This window comes from Ascaphus truei, chromosome 9 (genome assembly GCF_040206685.1).
Source record: "Ascaphus truei isolate aAscTru1 chromosome 9, aAscTru1.hap1, whole genome shotgun sequence".
In the NCBI taxonomy this organism is placed as follows: Eukaryota; Metazoa; Chordata; class Amphibia; order Anura; family Ascaphidae; genus Ascaphus; species Ascaphus truei.
The window spans coordinates 51,199,723-51,221,048 of record NC_134491.1 but is presented as its reverse complement, the minus strand read 5'-3'; the positions used below and the strand labels follow the sequence as shown (position 1 = coordinate 51,221,048).

The window sequence follows — 21,326 nt, the reverse complement described above, 5'->3', positions numbered from 1 at the left end:
TATTCAGCGGTGGACAAAACTGAAAGTGATACCCTAAGGGCTCCCCGCTTCCCCTGTATCATACAACTGCTGTTGTACTTGTTCTGCACCATGGAAAATGTCCCAGTTTGTCATAATTCTGTGTTATTGAACATTCAGTTTCTATCTGCCTCTATGTGCGTCCCTCAGTGACCATGGGCAGATTGTTCTCTTAGAGATGTAGGGTAATTTAACCACTTCCTTTAGGAACACTGCAAAGGGAAAGTGTGTTCTCAATAATATATAAGCACCCCATGCATTATAGATTTGCTTACCGACAAAAACTAAGCAGTCTGCACACCGGAGCTCCACTGGACCAATTGCCTTTTACCACAACTTATGTTTAGCCTTCGTGGTACACACGGCTAACTTTCACCGGATTTCATAGCAGCTGTCCGTTGCTTACACTCAATGCGCCGTCCCTCGCCCATACACCACCACGCAGACCGCCCGACTCTTGCGGCTTTCACAGATAGTACTGTCACACAGAAGGTAGCGCCAGCCAGTCAAGTCACAGACCATATGTGGCTTTTGCCAATAGGCATTGCGCTCACTCCTTGAGTGTACTTTTACATTTGTGTTATTTTGTATTGTTGTCCCTGTGCCCGACTATTTTAGCCATAGTCCATAGTACCCCATTAAAATTGTTTTAACCCTTCCATTAGCAACTCTGGTATCACAATACCCGTTTCTGGGCCGTCTACGCTTTACCACTACCCTTGTGTGGCTGCATTATGCACAAGCCACTGTTCACCCTCACTTGGTCCTTAGCCCCAATTTATTTGTCCCCATCTACAGACTACGGAGTGCATGTTATTGGGGGCTTTCTCTCGGGCTACTCTCCACTTTTGGAGTGACCCTCTGGCCTAGAACTATCCTTGCTCTTGACAATTTACCCCTAGTGCACCCTACCATCTGTTACTTAAAGACTGAGCGGCTGTCCTACTCTCGCTGAATGTGTTTGCACCATACACAGAAAAAGTGCCAACAAAAAGTATTTTTCCTGTAATCATTTCCAGATTAAAGGACATTCCGAAAGGAGTCTAGAAATAATCCCACACAACACAGTAAAAAGTACAGGCATACCCCGCATTAACGTACGCAATGGGACCGGAGCATGTATGTAAAGTGAAAATGTACTTAAAGTGAAGCAGTACCTTTTTTCCACTTATCGATGCATGTACTGTACTGCAAATCATCCTATACGTGCAGAACTGGTGTAAATAACGCACTTGTAACAGGCTCTATAGTCTCCCCGCGTGCGCACAGCTTCGGTACAGGTAGGGAGCCGGTATTGCTTTTCAGGACGTGCTGACAGGCACATGCGTGAGCTGCCGTTTGCCTATTGGGCGATATTTCCTTACTCGTGAGTGTACTTAAAGTGAGTGTCCATAAACCGGGGTATGCCTGTACTGCTATAAATAAAAGCAGGGCAAGGTATATGCTCTTCCTGCTACACGGATGCTTTACAGATTTGTAGCTAAAATTCCCACTTACTGGGCAAACGCCGTAAGCAAAAAGGAGACATTTTAGAGAATCCTGAAGGGACATTCATATCTCCTTCTGGTAAAGTTATAGTCACTGCAAAAAAATAAAAAATAAATCCTCAATATATTTTCACACTCACTTCCAACAGCACATCCCTCTGTCTAAACCAAATGCTTGTTGACCCAATTGTGAATGGCTAATTAGAAACTTCTACAGCCTCGACTTGCACTCTCCAGGATATCGCAGTAACCTAAGGCCCCGCTCCCAGAGTCAGCGCGCCCACACTGCAGACAGGCGGGGCGCTGACATACACAGACCGCGATATGCGGTCTGTAGGGAGCGGGAGCCGGAGCGGGAGTGGGAGGTTTGAGCGGGAGGGGGGGCGTGGCTTGAGCGGAGGGACCCGCTACTCTTCCCCCCCTCCCTCCACGGCTCGGGTAAGTAAAGCAACACACACACACACACACACACACAGACAGAGGCAGGCACTCACGCACTCAGGCACACACATACACACACAAAGACACAGACAGGCACTCACGCTGCTGTCACTCCATACTCCTCCCCGCTCCCCGAAGCCTCTCCTCCTCCCGAAGCCTCCCCTCCCCATTGGCTCACAGCCACACCACGTGACGCGTCAACGCTAGGGAACACCATTCTCTTGTATCCCATAGCGGCTGACGCACCACAGCGTGTAGTAAGCTGTGCAGCCAGGGGGGACCGGGACCGGCTCCGCAGGATTCCCCTGCTGGTGGGGAATTCGCGTGTGGCCGCCCGCGCCACCGAACGCAGCGGGACCGAGGCCTTAAGGAATTGGATCTACATGCATCCTAGTGCCGCAAGCGAGTTTTACTCTTCCCTCCAACTGCCTTCATTAGAAAGAGCCCAATATCCCACCCATTGGTTTTAGGTTGACCCCTGTCCATAATTTGCCAACAACTGCAATCAATAAGCACCAAAATACCATGGAGTGAAAAATGCAACGGCCTTTCCAGCCAGTGAATTTTTGAATTGAAAAAATAATTTTTGGCTGCATCCTGAGTAACGCAACCAGCCAATACGGAGAACCTGATCAATAACTCTGGAGTCTACACAAGATGTTATTATAACTTACAGTACTTGCTCATATACACCTTAACTATTATTAGTAATATCCATTTGCTCTGTTCCCCGTCATTACTTTTGATATCCTTCATAAACGGATTTTCTTCAAGCTGGCGCAGCAAATATTTTTGGGTAAGCAAAGGCCGTAACCTACCAGCTCCCAAGCCCATGCCGAAACTAGTTGGTACAAGTCCTACAGAAAACATCTGTGTGTGATAGAATAAAACACAACATCAATTAGCTACTGTTTATCACGGATTTCGCTAAAGAGTTTTCAACCTTTCCTTTACAAAAGAAAGGTATACAGGGATATACCAAATAAGTAAACATGGGAAGGATGTTGATCCAGGGAGAAATCCGATTGCCAATTCTTGGAGTCAGAAAGGAATTTATTTATCCCCTTATGGGATATCATTGGATGATATGACACTGGGGTTTTTGTTTGCCTACCTCTGGATCAATATAATGTAAGTACGGAAATAGGATAAAGTATCTGTCATCTAAATTTAGTATAGGTTGAACTTGGATGTATATCTTTTCAACCTCATCTACTATGTAACATCTACGATGTAACTATGTAACCTGCTGGACCAAAAGCTTTAAACTAGACAGTCAGTCAGGAGAGCATTTTCAGTCATAGCAAATTGGAATTTGCCTTGAAAAATGAGGTTACTACAAAAAACATGAATTTCTTGGAAAATAGTAGATGCTAGTTTATACTGCACGGTTTCAGAACAATGCCTCACAAAAGCGCAATGACTTCTGCACTAACAAAAATAATGCTATATTTGCTTATCCTAAATAAAATTATAATATACAATATAGGAGGTAATGGAAATAAACTCCTAATCTAAATCCCATGAGAAACATTACTAACGCTGATCCCATGTACATACTGTATGCCCTGAGAACATGAAACCCTCAGACAAATCTGTATTGTTTGACTCAACATCAAAAAGTTCAGAAGACGTGTTTCCTGCTGTTTTACCCTATTTCCCATGTATTTTAACAAGCAATTAGCAATGAGATAAAGAGCCCAGTTTCACAATAAAACGTCTCTATATGAATGGGCTCTAGGTGCAGCCACTTTTTATTATCTTACTTACAACCGTTACAAGAAGTTTACGGATCAGGCTGGTTTTCCATGGAAATCACAGGATCGCTGGAGAGCATATACCGTACACATCCCGAGGAGAACTGCATCTGTGTTTTACCACAGAGAAATCATGGGCAGTTCACCTAAGGCCGCGTTTATAGTTGCCGTGCACGCGACGGAGCGCATGACATTACACGTGTCGCGTCGCTCGCGCAAAACCTGCAGAGGTCTGAGGCGACGGGGAAGCGTGGTAGTGACGTCACGCGAGCGGTTCGCCCTCATTGGCTGAACGGCGCACGTAACCCAGCCGTCGAGCGACAAAGACAAGTGTTGGTCTTCCCAAGAATCGGTTGCGCCCTCTATGGGCGGCCTCTGAGGTTTGTTGCACGTGCCGTCGCTGCCACTAAAACGCGGCCTAAGACAAGGGTGGGCATTGCCAGTATTCAAGGGCCACCAACAGGTCGGGTTAAGGATATTTCTGCTTCAGCCAAGGGGGTCAATCTAAGACTGAGCCATCTGTGCCGAAGCTGGGACTGATTGAGACACCTGTGCTGAAGCAGGGATATAACTGTTGGTGGCCCTTGAGGACTGCAGATGGCCACCCCTAACCCAACACATTAAAAAGTGAGTAACAATGCTCACCACACCATACACCCCTGAATATACCCCCAAGATTTTACTTCTACATAAGAACAGGCACCCACACTTTTTACTATTAAGAAATAAACAATTATTTTAAAAAAATTAACCGATTTTATTTATTTTTTTAGCCCCTTTATTGCCGAAGTAATGCGTTCAGGCTCCGTAAGAGCGTAAGGCGTCCATGGACTACCGTCATTGTAAATAGTTACAATGGTTCTTCAAAGCTACTGCGTGGCTTACAAGAAACCTTCACACATTATTTTCGCAGGTTTGGATGGGATCTCTATTTTTAAGTGTTGAGGAAAAAGCAAACGGGGTTTTTTTTTTTTAATTCACGGAAAGCTTCCGTGACATCAGCAACGTAGGATTCTCAGGGCTGATCTGGCAAATTGACCAGTTTCCCAGGCTTTTCACATTTACCACCGCCCAACTGAAAATTAAAGAACTCCTGGTCCCACCCTTCCTGTTTGGAAGGTCTCTTCCACTCTGAAGTAACAATGACCCAGACCAACACTCACAGCAAATAATAGGGCTAAAGCAGGAGTTGGACTGGTTTACTCTTCATAGGATCCAATCAGCAAAGACGTAAATCAGCCACGGTGACAGATGAAAGATGTTACCTTCTTCTACAGTTTCCTCCTTGTGGGATTACCCGAGTGAGAGGTTTACAAGAGCAAGGTGACAATAAAAAACTCACCCCGCCCTAATGATCATGCCTCTTTTTTTTTGCAGTGGACAGAAACCATTAAAGTTGAGGCATGAGACTCGACTATTTAAGAAGTTGTTACAGTGTAGTTAAATGATACATTAAAGCAGCCCCTCCTTCCACACTACCCCGCCCCAAGTTTCGGAGATTTAAAAAAGGTTAATTTACTGGAATTCAACAAAAAATAAAAAATAGACTCCAATGATGTCACAGATTTCTATTGGTCACCAGAATGGGGCCAAAATGGCAGCCATATGGTTCCTCCTTGAGAAAATGTTCTGTTCCAGGAGGTTGGGAAGTTAATATGTCCCAGAGCTGTAATTAGCTTGGTTGAGACAATAGTACTGGTCCATCAACGCTGCATTTACTTTGTAAAAGTAAATAATATGTTTGTAGAAAAGTGGCCTGTATATTCTCCCTAATAACCCCTTGAATGCCAAAGGCAGTGAATACCAAAACCAGTGGTTGCCAACTTTTTTTTAGCTTCAGGAACCCTATAATTTTATAGTGTGAAATTTTGAGGAACCCCAACCCGCTCTAATATTGTGTCCGAGATCAAATGCATTGTACATTCTTCTGTATTTGATTCAATTTTCATATGCCCTGAAAATTGCAGGGAGCCCTTTAGGGATGCCCAGGAAACCCAAGGGTTCCTAGGAAACCCCGGTTGAAAATCACTGTTCTAAACATTACAGCACAAATTGGGTCAAACCATTAACTTAACCACTTTGCTTCCACCAAGGCCTACAAAGTTAAAAACGGTCATTGTCCAAATAGGACGAATACAGGTCAAACCGTTAGGAGAAAATGTCAAGGATTGTCGAGTAATTTTGCCTTCCCTTACAGCTTTTAATGAAATGACTGTATTATTTTAATGTTCAGGTCTCTTGCCGAGAATAATACATTCCACACTCAATGACATTTTTGCGCTTTAACCCGTGATTTATTGAATGAGAGGATTTCCATTTCACTGCTCACCATTTTATTATTAATCCTGAGTCAGTACAATAGTAAGAGATTGCTCACACCAATGAGTTTTCCCAGTTAAGCCTCTAATTAATTTGGCGTGGAGACTTGCTGAATTCTTTAATTATACAGCACTAAACATTGACTACATCATTATGAAATGTAGCTACTATAATTGCCATGGTAACAGACTTCTTGTTCCGTGCCAAGCCCACAATGTGTAATTTCAGCCATTGATAAGGCCATGAAAAATAAATCTTGAAAATGTTGTTTTTAACAGATATCACCACCCCCTCCCCCCGCCCCCCTCCAGCCCAAAATATGTGGACATTTGGTGGCTCTAGAGCAGGAGCGGCCAACTCCAGTCCTCAAAGGCCACCAATAGGTCAGGTTTTCAGGATATGCCTGCTTCAGCACGTTAATAATCATCATTCACAGACAGGCACTAATTAAAACACCTGTGCTGAAGCTCAAGGGATATCTTGAAAACCTGACCTGTTGGTGGCCCTCAAGGACTGGAGTTGGCCACCCCTGCTTTAGACCAGCGGTGCGCAAACTGGGGGGGTGTGAGACTTTATTAGGGGGAGGAGCTCGCGGTTACGCCAAGAGCGCGAGACCTCTGTAAATTTACTTGACGGTTCTTGTCCAAGCGTCTCCATGGCAACGCGGCATCAAATGATGCCCGTTACCGTGGAGACGTGACGTCAAATGACCCCGCTGCATCACTTGACGCTCCATTGGAGGTAAAGGGTGCGTGATCATGAGAAGAGCTGGCGGGGGGGGGGGGGGGCAGCAAGTTTGTGCACTCCTGCTCTAGACCATACAAATATTGCATTTGAATGTAAAAGTTCTGCTTTCCATAGGTAAGACTGCAGTGAAATCTGCAGGTTGCCAAGACTAAAAATCAGTGAGACGGACACCAAATTAGTGACACTGGCAGAAAACACAGTGAGAGTTGTCACATCGGCAATAAATTATTATTAGTGTCTAACGAGACAAATCTTCAAAACTCGTGGAATACAGTCCACATTTGCAGCAAAAAAAACGAGAAACATTACATTTTATTTTCTCATCCCTAAAATTCTATTCCAATGCCAGCGATGAATGAATTCTCAATGCGCTCCAGTGTTCCAACATATTGAAATAAGGCTCCAGGGTGGCCAGAGGCATTTACTGATGGGAAGACTGGAGCGTCCTTCAAAAATTGTATATCTCTCTCCTAAAATACAGAATATCCCAATTCCTAGGAGCAATGGCTACATGCCAAATCTCTGTTACAGATATATCGGATATATCTATATTCTCTAGACATATTTTGATAGAAATAAACACACACACACACACGTGTATGTGTGTGAGCTGTAACTGTATGTAATCAATGCCTGGTAATCTCCTTTCTTTACCTGTTCAGAAGACTGCATGCAACGACAGGTTACATATCCATACTAAGCACATTCCTTCCAAGGAAACCCAACAACATGGGAGGCACCAGCACTGGTCACATTTCAGCAGCCATTTTCCATTTCAGATGTTTGCTTTGTAAAACCCAGCGACACGTTCCTCCAGTTTCTCTTCCATCAGCGACGCACAGAGTGTCACAGATGTGCCTCTTCATTCAAGCAGGGGGTATGCCGGGCCTCCTCCTCTTGTGAACGGCACCGCCCTCATCGGACACTGTCAGCTAGGCCAGCCCACAAGAGGAAAGCCTTCTGTGGCAACGAGCCCGAGAGCTGCTGCACACAGCACCATAGGTGTGCACAAGGCAGACGTGACAATACAGACACACACACACACACACACACACGTGCAAAAGGCAGACATGATAATGCAGACACACACACACACACATCACACGATAGGTGTGCACATGCAGACGTGACAATGCAGACACACACACACACGTGTGCACAAGGCAGACACAGTCACACACACGTGTGCACAAGGCAGACAAGACAATGCAGACACACACACCTCAAAAATCAGACCCACAATATTATGTTGACCAAGTATACTACAAAAAAAGACACCCCAACGCTCATCCAATATGTCAAATTATTTAGTACATTACTATAATAATATTTTTCTATATTTTATCTTCACAAATATGGGTAATTTCATTCACTCCTTTGCAGACTTGAAATAGATTGAATTAAATGACCCATACTTATGAAGAAAAAAATAAATAGAAAATAGGTATACTAATGTACTAAATAATGTGACATATTGGAGGTGCCTTTGGGCATCTTTGTTTATTTTATATAGCTGCGGTCTGAACCGAACTAGTGTGACTTGCATGCATCTAAACACGTCCGCTTCAGCAATAATTTCCTTTTCAGACATGTCAACTCGCGCTGCAGGTCTGAGTGTTGCTGCTTTTTCGCATCAGCAGTAGAAACATTTCCAATGACGTCATAATAATAATAAATAATAATAATAATTCAGTATTTTACCATTAAAGCCCTTTTTTGGGTCCAGAACCCCCCAAATCTCACGGATTTTGGTAACTGGCTGTCGACATCTGATTTTTGTGTGTGCTCATTTTAGACACGGAATACTTATGCCAGAAGCAAAAGCATTTCGGATATTAAAGGACTACTTGGCATACCCACACAGGATATGCAACACAAGTGAACCGAGCGAAAGTCATTTCAACTCATTTCGGACAAACACCCTGTAGTTTGTAGAATTTAATAGAGATTAAAGTACCGGTTTGAAACTGCACTCTTTGAAGTAAACTAGAAGACATCTGGATTGACAACATTGAAAGGAACTTTAAAAGCAGCAATACTACTTCCCCCCTTTGTATTTATATGTAAATCATGTGACAATGTATCATTCTACATTCTAACCTAAGCTGGCAATCGTTTGGTGCTCCTGTTATAAATCTGAGAGAGCAAAGAGAGTAAAGAGAGCGGAAGCGTAAGGCTGCGAACCCGCTGCGGCCGGCGAGGCGCGCGGCCGCGGACCACCAGACCCTTGCCCGAATGGTCCCTGCCCCCTTCCGGCAGGGCTGACTACGTACTGTGACGCTTCAGCCGGCCGATGCTGCAAGAATCTAGTGATTTTCGGCGTTGACGCGAGTCACGCGGTACGCGAGTCAGCCAATGGGGAGGAAAGGAGCTAGATGGGAGGCGCCTTGGGCGGGGAGCAGGGAAGAAGCTGCGGGTTGTTAAAGTGTGTATGTGTGTGTATGTATGTGTATGTGTGTGGGGGGGTGGACGGCACCACGATCAGAGCCCGCCCCCCTCTTCCCACTCCCGCCCCCCTCCCGGCTCCCTACAGACCGCATATCGCGGTCTGTGTCTGTCAGCGCCCCGCCTGTCTGTCTGCAGTGCGGGCGCGCTGACTGAGGGAGCGGGGCCTTAGCCTAAGGCTGCGTCCATGGTGAGTGATGCCGGGCGGAGGCGTGCGGAGGCTGAGGTAAAGCGGGTGTTTTCCCTGGCCTTAGACCGCGCGCTGTCGGGGGGCGGGCCAGTGACGTCACGGAGCTGGTTCGCCCTCATTGGGCGAACCGCTCACATAACCGGCCCTGCGCTCCCATGAGCGCGAAAATTACGTTTCCGCAAGCGTGCCCCTGCTAAAGCCACTCTCATTGCGGCTGCAGGGGCTCAGTGCCGAGCGTAAGCGCGCCTCAGCACGGCGCTGACCATGCCCGAGGCCTTAGGCTTCGCCCAGGGTGGCGCTGAGTGGGCGCGCGCTCACGCTGGCCGCAATGAAACACATTGCCCAACGAGGGTGAACCAGCACCGTGACGTCATGGCCGCGCCCCCGCACACGTACGTAGCTGGCCATAAATCGCCTGGCCGAGCAGAGTGCGCGACGTCACCGCGCACAAGCGCCAGCGCGCTCGCTCCCTGCCTGGCCGCAGCCTTCGTCCACAGTGGAACGCGCTTGCAAAACAAACTTGTTTGTATTGCAAAACGTTGCTCTCCCTGTAATGCATGTGCACGCGCTGGCGCACGCACACTGTGCACGACTACCATTACATTGCCGTCCTACTGTTTGTTTTCGGCGCAAGCTACGTAGCCTGCACTATGGACGAAGCCTTTAGAGAAAGTGGCAGCTGGAATAACCTGGGTTTCAACATTTGAGAAATTCAAAAATACAAACACATTTTCTGGAATTATCTCATAAAAAGCTTCCCAGGGATGTATATAACAGGACAGGGTGTCAGAAAGGGTACAGTGCAGGGCTGGGCAACTCCAGTCCTCAAGGGTCACCAACAGGTCAGATTTCAAGGATATCCCTGCTTCAGCACAGGTGGCTCAGTCTTTGAGCCACCTGTGCTGAAACAGGGATATCCTTGAAACCAGACCTGTTGGTGACCCTTGAAGACAGGCGTGGCCCAGCCCTGGTTAGTAGATACTGAGCGTGGCGTGCAGGCTCATGAACTATAGAGAAGACAAAACTTGGCTTTTTTTAAACCCCAGATGTGGCACAAGCTTGGGTGACCCCTCCCGCCTGAGCAACTTCCAGTGGTTCAGTTCTCTCTTGTGCAAGTCAGTTGACGAACTCATTGGGCAATGCCAACGACCGTTCCATTGTGACTTCAGCACATGGTAACTGGTAATGTGCTGCCAGGATTTCACCGCGTAAATGGGACCAGGTTAAAATATACATTTATATATCTGTATTACATTTTTCCCAGTAAAACCACGAGCCAGACGTTATGTAAAGAAGAATACCTGCCTGTTTTAACAGTTATCAGAATAGCTTACATGTGACTTGACCGCATGCTAAACCGTTTTAAGTTGTAGCTAACCCCGTGAAACAATTAATCTTTCAGAGTCTCATACATCAAACTTTGACTTCTAGTAAGAAAATCCGCACTACCTCTAAATATGGACATACTGTATAGTTTACACCCACGATTAGACAGCGGGAATAACCCATGTTCTTAGAAGGATATGGAATTGTTTTTTCAACTTAATTCTAAGTGTGTGTGGGAATGTTTGCATTGCTTTTCTGTAGAGCTCTGCTAAATTCTGTCACCACTGTAAAAAATACCTTCAATTCACAGTTCATACCAGATACTTCCAATTTGTTTCCTAAGTCAACAAACCTTTCTTTCAGTTCTTTAACGTTCAAGATTAGTCACAATTCTGCAAAAAAAAAAAAAAATCTGCGCAAACCGAGCACAAAAGTCGATTCGTAATGAAACCAATGCCATTTAATGTGTGCTTAATTACGGCCTGAGAAGAAGGTAGTGCACGCACTCCGTCACACTGGTAAATAGGGGGGTACTTAGCTGCCGGTGCGCTGAGTCCAGGGAGATCCTGATGCCCCAAAGTAGTCCAGTAGGTAGAAAGGAGGCAGGCACACGGTCTTAAATCAGCAAAATGAAATTGAATGTGCCTAAGAAACCGACGTTTCGGCGCGGCCTCTCCCGAGGTGAGGGGTTTCATTTTGCTGATTAAAGCTGCAGTTCAGTCTTTTTTTTTTTTTTTTTTAATTCAATAGTTTTATGTGTGCAATCTCTAATTACCTAAAGAACGGTATAGCTGCCGGTCAATTCGTTCTCCATGTATTGATCGGCGAAATTTGGCGACGTCTTTAGATATGGGATATGTTTTTCATCGGCTTCTGTCAGCCAGTGGAAGATCATGAATATTCATGAGCACTCCTGCACTGACATGTGCAAGAGGGAGGGCAGGGCTGACAAAGGGGTGTGCCAGGGCTTGTGACAGGACATGAAGGGGCAGTGCCTTAGCAAATGCTTGTTAAAATAGAATACAAGAAAATTGGTCTTTCAAAGTTGTTGTTTTTTAAAACAGAAAATGCTAAAAGTATTTTTTCTTACTACAGAACTGATTTATTAAAAACACACACATGCAGGATATTGACTGAACTGCAGCTTTAAGGCTGTGTGCCTGCCTCCTTTCTACCTACTTAGCTACGGCCGGTCATCTAACGCGGAGAAATAACCTTTTTTTTTTTTTCAAATACTGTATACAATTTGTCTTTTGTACGATATATTCTGTAGTGGGTAAATACATTTGAGTAAAATTACACAATCTATGAACAATTTGACCCCTAGAAAATATTGGCTGTTTAAGTAATCAAAATGTGCCGGTTTTTCATTTATAATTTCTGACATTTTCTGTTCTTGGTGAAAGTGCCTTTTCCATAATTTTTTTTTGCAATGTCCCCATTCAGCTAATTTACCGGTTCGGCCCCGTGGAATGGGTGTGTTTTGCAAGCTCACAGAAAAACTGCAGTGTTACCGTGTTCAAGTCTCCGAACGTGCAACAACCCATCATTGGCTCCAGTCATTAGAAGAAAAAACAGTGGTTAACAAAGACATTTGAATGACGAGCCTCCTGCAAAGGGCGCTGCTGAAGAAATATGTCCGTATGACTCGTTGGAAAAAACGGCAAAAACATTTTTCAGGTCTCATATGTTACAAAAGAAATCCGGCGCGGTGCGCCACACACGTTTACAGCGATTCCAGCCTCGCGGTCGCCCAGTGTGAGAAAAAGGATTACAAGACGGCAACATGTAGGATTATTTCCCCAATCTGGTGATCTGAATCAGGGGGGGGGGGGGGCTCAACTCCAGTCCAGAAGGGCCACCAAACAGGCCAGGTATTCAGAATGTTCCAGCTTCCGCACAGGTGGCTCAATCAAAATTACTGAGGCACCAGTGCTGAAGCAGAGAGATCCTTAAAACCTGACCTGTTGGTGGCCCTTGGAGGACTGGAGATGAGCAGCCCCTTATCTAGAGGATCTTTTCCAACTGAGTATGTAGATGCCTACAGAATTAATACACCCGTATGTAATAGAAAGGCGGTAAATGGAGAGCCACAGACTATTGTGGATGGATGTTCATCCATCCACGGACTAAAAGGCAATTTTGAGACCAGTGTACATGAATAAAAACAAGGTTTGCACAACATTAAATAAATAAATAAATACATAAATATATATACACACATCTGCACGCCCCGGGCGAGTGGATTTAACATTGTGGCGAGCTCCTATTGCCAAGCAGCACACGTGTGGTACTAGGTGGCGAGTAGATTTTTTTTCGGCGAGTAGGTTTTTTGGTGATTTGTCGACCACTGTATGTATGTATGTTTGTATGTATGTTATACATATACACATATATACATATATACACACCTATGTAGGGTAGTTCTGTTAGACGTGTGCAAAGTTCCCTTAAAAAAAAATAGATATGTCGCTCTCCCATTGGAGCTGTGCGTTTATAATTTTGTTGCAACAACATAAGGTAAGGAACCTTGACAGTGGGGTACTGGGGTCCAATACGTTTTGTCTTCTTTACCAGGTTTAAACTATTGGGCTCTGTTCCACTATTTTAGCTTTTGCACAGACGCTCCACTAATGGAAAATTGGTCTTCTCATGGTTTCGTTTATTTATTATTTTTTTTTACAAGAGCTCTTCAAACAGACTGAATCTTGCATTTCACAATTAAAAGCTCGCATGGGCCCATGGAAACTTCAAATGGGGAACAACCCATTAACAAGCAGATCTGGAGTGCTGTCCAGACGTGACATTTCGGCAGATCTAGCACAGTAATGGAGGGTCTCCGTTGAGTTTTGCAGGAAAAGATTCATCAACGTACCAGTAGAGCGAAACATTGATAAATCCCGCAGATGTTAAAGCGCTCTTAATTGTGCCATTTTGGGCTCGGAATGAGAATAAACAATCTGTTTAAGAAATACAGGGGGTGATGTAAAAGAAAAGAGCGTTAGGAAGCACTGCACCATTTTCTTCTTGCATTGAACCAGATACATTAAAACGCTCCTACACATCTACACGTGAAGTGAATTGTTGGGGAGGATTATGTAACCGGAGACTTTGCAGATTTTGCTTATATAAGGTGACAATTGGCACACACGGAATACGACATGCAACATTGACAAAAGCCACCCTTTCCCCTGTCACAATACAGCTCAAAACGCGTGTATCTACCAACGACGCTATATGCCAGGGGGGCTCAACTCCAGTCTTCAAGCCCCACCCAACAGGTCAGGTTCTCAGGATATCCCAGCTTCAGCACAGATGGCCCAATCAGTCCCTGCTTGAGCCCACGTGGCAAAGAGGCTCAGGTCTTCGACTGATTCGATAAGAGCGACCTGTGCTGAACCTGGGATATCCTTAAAACCTGACCTGGGGGGAGGGGGGGTGCTAGAGGACTGGCGTTGAGAACCCCTGCCATACGCCATCTCTGCCCCTTTCCTCCTAAAATCCTTTCAATGGCTCTTGATCAAACTACTGTATATATAAAATTCGACGACTCACCTTCAATACTTTACATTCCGTTACCCCAGCTTCCACTTCAGCTCCGATCTCCTATACACCTATCCTGTTCCCTTCTGCCTTGCTGACAGCCGCCTCTCTGACCCATTAATCTCCCACGCACGTCTCAAGCCTTCTTCACTTTTGGCTCTCTACCTGTGGAGATCCTACTCCAACAGCATTCGGCAATCCCCATCCCTCCCGATCTTCAAGTCCCACCTGAGATCTCCCCTCTAATGAAGGACTTGGTTAATTTAATTTAAACCTGAGGCTACGCCTCGCACTACTGATGCACTTATTTGCACCCTTAAATAGGTTCTCTACCGCCCTTGCTCCTATTGTATTCTGTAAGTCTCCCATTATCCAGTTTAGATTGTAAGCTCTGTAGAGCGGCACTCCCTAATTCCCCGTGGTTTAACTTCCTCTTTACTGCATTTGTAAAACTTGGTATATTATCTGCCCGTATTGTCTGGATTAGAACGCTGTAGATCACTGCTTACATTAGTGGCGCTATATAAACATATACATCACATTGTAACACGTGGGTTGGAGAACGCCTCTAACCCTTCCCAAATTGCACATAGATCAAACCCGGAGCAAAGTACAGTACCTAGATACATTGATGCAAAAATTACACTAATTGGGGTAATTTTGGAATAAAATAAGACTCCGATTAAAAGCGGTGTAATGCGGCAGGCATACATCTAAAGGGGGTCCGTGTCAAAATGAATTTGAAGCAAAAGGTGACACTGCTCATTTGCATGTCATTCCCCAGAATCCCTTGCTGCAGTGAAAGCACTGCATGCTAGGAGATAATGGTGAAAAGCAGGGTTGCAGACCTGAGACGTTTAATTGTGCTCACAAGTCATTATTTCATTTGCCCCAGAGATTAGAATGGATTAATAAAACTTTTTATATCAAAAAAACAAAAACAAAAAACACATTATGGCCCATATCTATTAAACACAGCTATCCCATGAAGTACCTAGCACCAGAAGAAACGCTACAACCCCTTCACTTGAAGGAGCTATGGAGGAGTCTCCAGGTGTCTTCTGGAATAGCACTGCTTAGAGAATATGGGCCTATGCGTGGATAAGCGCTGGTGTAATAAAGACAATGACGACAGCGCGTATCTGTTTGCTTTGCTACAGACAGCACAAAGTTTCTGGCTGTGAACCAAAACATATTATGAAATAGATAGTAGCAGATCAGGAAAAACTGCCCAGGAGACGCGCGCAATCCCTATTTGTGAACATTTAGCAGACAGAAATAACGGGGGTTAATCCAACGACATGAAAATCCTGGAATGCTTTGATAACAGAAACCAGAGCACATACTACTGTACAGATAGGATCCTGCCAGTTCCATCTTGCAGAGGATGGCCTGGCTGCCAATGAGACACATTCAGACAAGATGCTGGTGACTTACGCCGCGCTTATAGTGCCGGGAACTTCGCCCGAAAACAAATGCATTGCCGCCACCGCCACGTGCGCTTACAGTAAGCGCGACGGTGACAATGCGATGGAGCAACGTCAAAATGCAACGTCAAAATGGAAGCCGGCAAAATTAGATTTTTCAAGGGCTGTCGCCTCACGTTACGGCCCTTGAACCAATCAAATGGCCGGAAACCCGCGCCGCCGCCGCCCGGAGAAATATAACTTTTGCCTGTGGCGACGGCGACGGCGTGTCGCCATCGACGGCACTATACACGCGGCCTTATAGAAACCGCTTTCATGGTAACTTTACAATGCGGGTGCCTCCGAAACACCTCCAAAAAAGGAGGCCAGGGGGCCAGTGAGAGGTAGAGGCACACAGCTCCCGATTTATTTGTAATATAGTCTGTACAAATCTTTTCAAGGCATCTTGAGAAAAAGCAATTCAGTAATAACACAAAGTTTCCATTTAAAACACGGTGGTCATTTTAATGGCCTCAATGGCGATTTAATGTGCGAGCAGATTACATGTACAATGGCCCTATAAATATCCTATCGAGTTCAAATCAACAAATCAAACAAATCGAAGGATAATAGAGCAGAGGTTTAAAGGGTATCCCCACTCCGCTCCCACATAATGAAGCATTTTATGCACAACTTAATAAAAAGAACTGATCTGTAGACAAAATGTAATCATGCTTCAAGCACACATTTGAGTTGCCAACAAGGGAAGTAGGGGCAGGTCACTATTGTTCAAGTGTTTTTCAACCAGGTTTCCTAGGTACACTTGGGTTCCCCGGGGATCCCTAAAGGGTCCCCTGTAATTTTCAGGTAATTTGAAAATTGTACCAAATACAGAAAAATGTACAATTCAGCTGATCTCAAATGTGCTATTAGAGAGGGTTGGGGGTCCTTACAATGCATCTGATCTCAGACGCGCTATTAGAGAGGGTTGGGGTTCCTTACAATGCATCCGATCTCAGACACGCTATTAGAGAGGGTTGGGGTTCCTAACAATGCATCTGATCTCAGGCGCGCTATTTGAGAGGGTTGGGGTTCCTTACAATGCATCTGATCTCAGACGCGCTATTAGAGAGGGTTGGGGTTCCTTACAATGCATCCGATCTCAGACGCGCTATTAGAGAGGGTTGGGGTTTCCTCAGAATTCCACATAGTTCCTTTAAAAAAACAAACAGTTGGAAGCCTCTGGTATTGATGATATATATGGCATTATGGGAGCCGCCTTGGCGGGACAGTGAAGGCGGGTGGCTAATGAACTCTATTAAATGTAGTCAACACTCACAAGTTGGGTCCAAATTGTAGACATGTTTCTGCCCTGGTCAGCTTGGTCTGGGATTTTACCTATAAAATGTGGGACACCAGGCAGAACATACTTTAACACTAGCAGAAAAAAAAAATGGAACTAACAAGTATAGCAGGGGTGCGCAAACTTTCCCCGCTGCCTGCTCTCACCGGCTCACGCCCACCTCCTTCCTTGTCTTCGGCGCATGGTAATGTGACCCTGCAACGTCATGACGCCGCGTTGCCGAAGACAAAGTAGGAGACATTGCAGAGGCCTCACGCGATGGGGAGACGAGCGCGGGGCCTCTGCAACCGCCCGTGGCCCCCCCCCCCCCGAAAAATCTTGTGCCCCCATGAAGTATACAGATAAGAACCGTAACCTTGAAAGTAAATAGAAGCCATTTGCACAATATATATGAGCGTTTCTCTCTTCTGAAACGCCAATGTGTATCCAACCCAATACATTTTAAGCTTGATGTACAGATGTCTTTTTTTTAATCAACGATGCAACTATTTATGTACAACGACGTTAAATAAACCTTGTCTGAATACACCTTGTATCGCTTTGACATAATCTGAATAACATGCCTACACCTGAATATTTTCTCCTTGGGTTCAATGCGTGCATATTTATTTTGCAAGTCAAATAATAGGTTTAAGATTCCAATCAACGGTGACAACGCAAACAGGGGTGGAAAATAAACAAATTTGCTAGACATAATATAGCAGACAAGGTGTTTAAAGCAGCAGGCCAAGCTGCTTTTTTTGTTTTTGTTTCCTTTAATATGTGCATCAATACAATCCACACAATGATAAGTAATTAGTTAAATTGCTGATCAATCTGTTCTCCTGTGATCGATCGGCGAAGATTCGGCTCGGGGGTTCACTAAATGGCTGTCAGTGCAGCAGAAGAGGACAAAAGATGCAAAGATCTGTGGGGAAGATCATGTGACCAGGCAGTCACCAGATACAATAGGTGCACTGCTAGAGAGCGGGCAGGGCTCAAAAAGGGGTGTGTGCCAGAGGCTATTTCAGAAGAGGAAGGGGATGTGACATTGTAAATGGTTGCTATAGAAACAAAAATGCTTGTTACAGTATAAATACATTAAAAATGTAATTCAGAGTTGTTTTAAAAAGAGAAATGCAACAAGTACTTTCTCTTAGTACAGAACTGATTTGGTAAAAAAAAACACAAAAATAAAAACACACATAGGATATTGCTTGGTCTGCAGCTTTAATATAAGAAGCAACGTATGGGACAACTTTCATCTGCAAAAATGTAGCAACGTTTATGATCTATAAGGCCTGGGACATAGTGAATTAATGCGGGCGGAGGCGCGCTGAGGCTCAGGGAAAGCGGTGCTTTCCCTGGCCTTACACAGCGCGCCGTCCGTGGGCAAGACTGGGGGCGGGCCAGTGACGTCACAGAGCTGGTTCGCCCTCATTGGGCGAACCGCTCACGTGACCGACCCTGTGCTCTGGTGAGCGACAAATTTGAAACCTCCGTGAGACACACGCTTCCCCAAGCGTGCGCGAGCCCCTGCTAAAGCCGCTCTCATTGCGGCTGCAGGGGCTCAGTGCAGAGCAGCAGCACGCCTCAGCACGGTCAGCGCATAAGCGCTTACCATGCCCGAGGCCTTAGAACATGTGTAGCCTCATTTTACAGCTCATATCTGCCCAAGTCTTTCAGTGACGAAAAGGACTTTAAAAAGGGAGCAATCCAAGTCTGCAAATGTTTACATAGTATTGAAGCAGGAGCTGAACCCTATTAATTTCATGTCTAGGGGCCCCCTGCTTCCGGAGATATTTACCTCCTCCATAGGTGCCGGGAGCCATTCTGGCTGAGCTTTAAAGTTTAAAGCTCCCGCATCACATTGGCCAATAGGAAGCCGCACCAATGAGGTCACGGCTTCCAATTGGCCCCCAGCACGTGATCCATGGCAGCCAACGAGAGCTGCTACCAGCACCAAATTCGGAAGCAAGCATCACTGGAGTCAGGGGACAACCGGAGCGGAGATTAATGGGATGGAGCTCCGGAGACCCCCGCTTCCAGCCTTATATAAATAAAAAATAAATAGTTAGAAAATTCACAGGCTTGGATTGTCGCGTGGCGGCAGAAACACTCTATATGGTCCTAGGATTCCAAATCGCTGTCGTTTTCTATGATCGCGGAAGTGAGGAATCTTGCAAAGTAATCACAAGGCTGCCGTGATGTAATGTCTCCCGAGCGTAATTAATTAACATTATAAAACTATGATTACATGTTCACAGGTGTGAAATTAACTCGACAAACAGGTTATTTATCAGCCTACATGATACAGCATTTAACAGCAGATGAGATTCACTCGGCCCACCTAGTCTGCCAATAATCCTTGGCTTTCGGATTTAAGATGGCCTTGTGTCTGTCTCAATCAGTTTTTAATTACCCGAATGTATTCACTCCTACCACCTCTGCTGGGAGGTGATTACACATATCCACCACCCTTTCTGTGAATACTCACGTCTCCCCTGAGCCTCCCACCCTCCATCCTTAGAGCATGACCTTTTGTTCTATCACTTTTCTTTCCTAGAAATAGACTTCCCTACCGTACCCTATTGGCGGGAGAGTGCGGAGCGGGGGAGAGTGCGGAGCGGGGGAGAGTGCGGAGCGGGGGAGAGTGCGGAGCGTGCGGAGCGTGCGGAGCGGGGGAGAGTGCGGAGCGGGGGAGAGTGCGGAGCGGGGGAGAGTGCGGAGCGGGGGAGAGTGCGGAGCGGGGGAGAGTGCGGAGCGGGGGAGAGTGCGGAGCGGGGGAGAGTGCGGAGCGGGGGAGAGTGCGGAGCGGGGGAGAGTGCGGAGCGGGGGAGAGTGCGGAGTGAGGGAGAGCGCGTTTATCTAGTGCCATCCATGTACGTAAAACTTTACAGCAGTAACACACGTGACAATAGGAGCAAGAGCTTCGTACATAAAAGTAACATTAAGGAAAGGAGTCCCTGCCCCGAAGAGCTTACAATCTAAGTGTATTTGAAAGTTTCAACCATATCTCCCTCTCCTTACCATTTCCCACAATGTAAATAATAAAAAAAAAAAGGTTAATATTAGGATTTGATGATCTGAGACAATACAAAAAGGGAAATGCTTTAGGGAATGATCACTGAAAAATGGCTGAGTCAGCTTCATGGTATCATTTATACATTAATAATACAACGCAAGTGGATTTTACAGCACATTTACATGTGTTGTGGTGAAACCCTCCCCAGCTTGGAGACAGATGCGCTGTATAATTATATGCGGCACCTCCAAACTCTTCCACCCTCATTCAGAAAATAAGAATACTTGGGCCCAGATGCACAAAAGGGTGCTAAGCTTTAGCTCGCCTTTACCCCTATTCATATGCATGGGAGCCGAGGCGTGTTAAAGCTTAGCGCCCTGCTGTGGATCAGGGCCTTAGATCAGTGTACATAGCACAGTACAAAAGCTTTTCTTTCAGTCCGAAGTCCCTACCCACATACTGCTTACAATCTCATTTATGGTGCGTAATGCACAAGGACACGTGGATTGAAACCAGGTTCACCTGCTTTGCTGCACACAATGTTACCGCTGGATTCCTCACTTCGCAGGATTACCATGTTGATTATTTGTGGCGATTCCACCTGCTGCCTCAACTCACAGGGATAATCAATGCACAAGATTAATTTAATCTACCGGAGCAGATACCAGAGCCATGAGGAGGAGGTCTTTGGCCTGGGGTGGCCAACTTCAGTCCTGAAGGGCCACCAAAAGGTCAGGTTAAGATATCCCTGCTTCAGCACAGGCAGCTCAATCAGTGGCTCCGTCAGAATGACTGAGCCACCTGTGCTGAAGCAGGGATATCCCCAATACCTGGCCAGGGTGGGGGACTGGAGTTGGCCTTCCCTTGTCTTAGGCAGTCACAAATGTGCTGGTATTATTACAAAGATGCTACAATCATGTTTAATGGACCATTATTATATTATATTATACAAGACAGTTCTACACGGATCGACACTACACTACAGTTTATTCCTGTAACAAGTGGAGGGTCCCTGTATATGAAATGTGTCCATACCCTAAAATCCATCATATTAAAGACCTTATCAAACAAGCACAGCATGGGCAGGTTACTGGAGCTGATCGAGTGGGTTAGTGACCGTATTTAAAATTCACCATGCACACAGAATTTGAACATTTAACGCCATAACTTCACGCAGGTCCCGTTTTTGCTCACGGTGAGCACTGCAAATAAGTGGTTTTCCTTATTAAACACCAAACGTTGAATTCAGATCCCTTACAATACACACAAAGAACAATTTG

General features: G+C 45.5%; 1 protein-coding gene across 6 annotated transcripts in view; it reads right to left on the bottom strand.

Moving 5' to 3' along the window:
- DAAM1 (dishevelled associated activator of morphogenesis 1) overlaps positions 1-21,326 on the bottom strand; it is a 113,580-nt gene that overhangs the window by 65,106 nt on the left and 27,148 nt on the right. For 4 of the 6 annotated variants that reach the window (XM_075614797.1, XM_075614801.1, XM_075614800.1 and 1 more), the window contains exon 1: positions 7,424-7,642. The exons of the other annotated variants lie outside the window; for them this stretch is intronic. The gene's annotated coding sequence lies outside the window, so the exon portion shown is untranslated. Of the gene's footprint in view, positions 1-7,423; positions 7,643-21,326 lie in introns of those variants that run through there. 6 annotated transcript variants of the gene reach the window in all.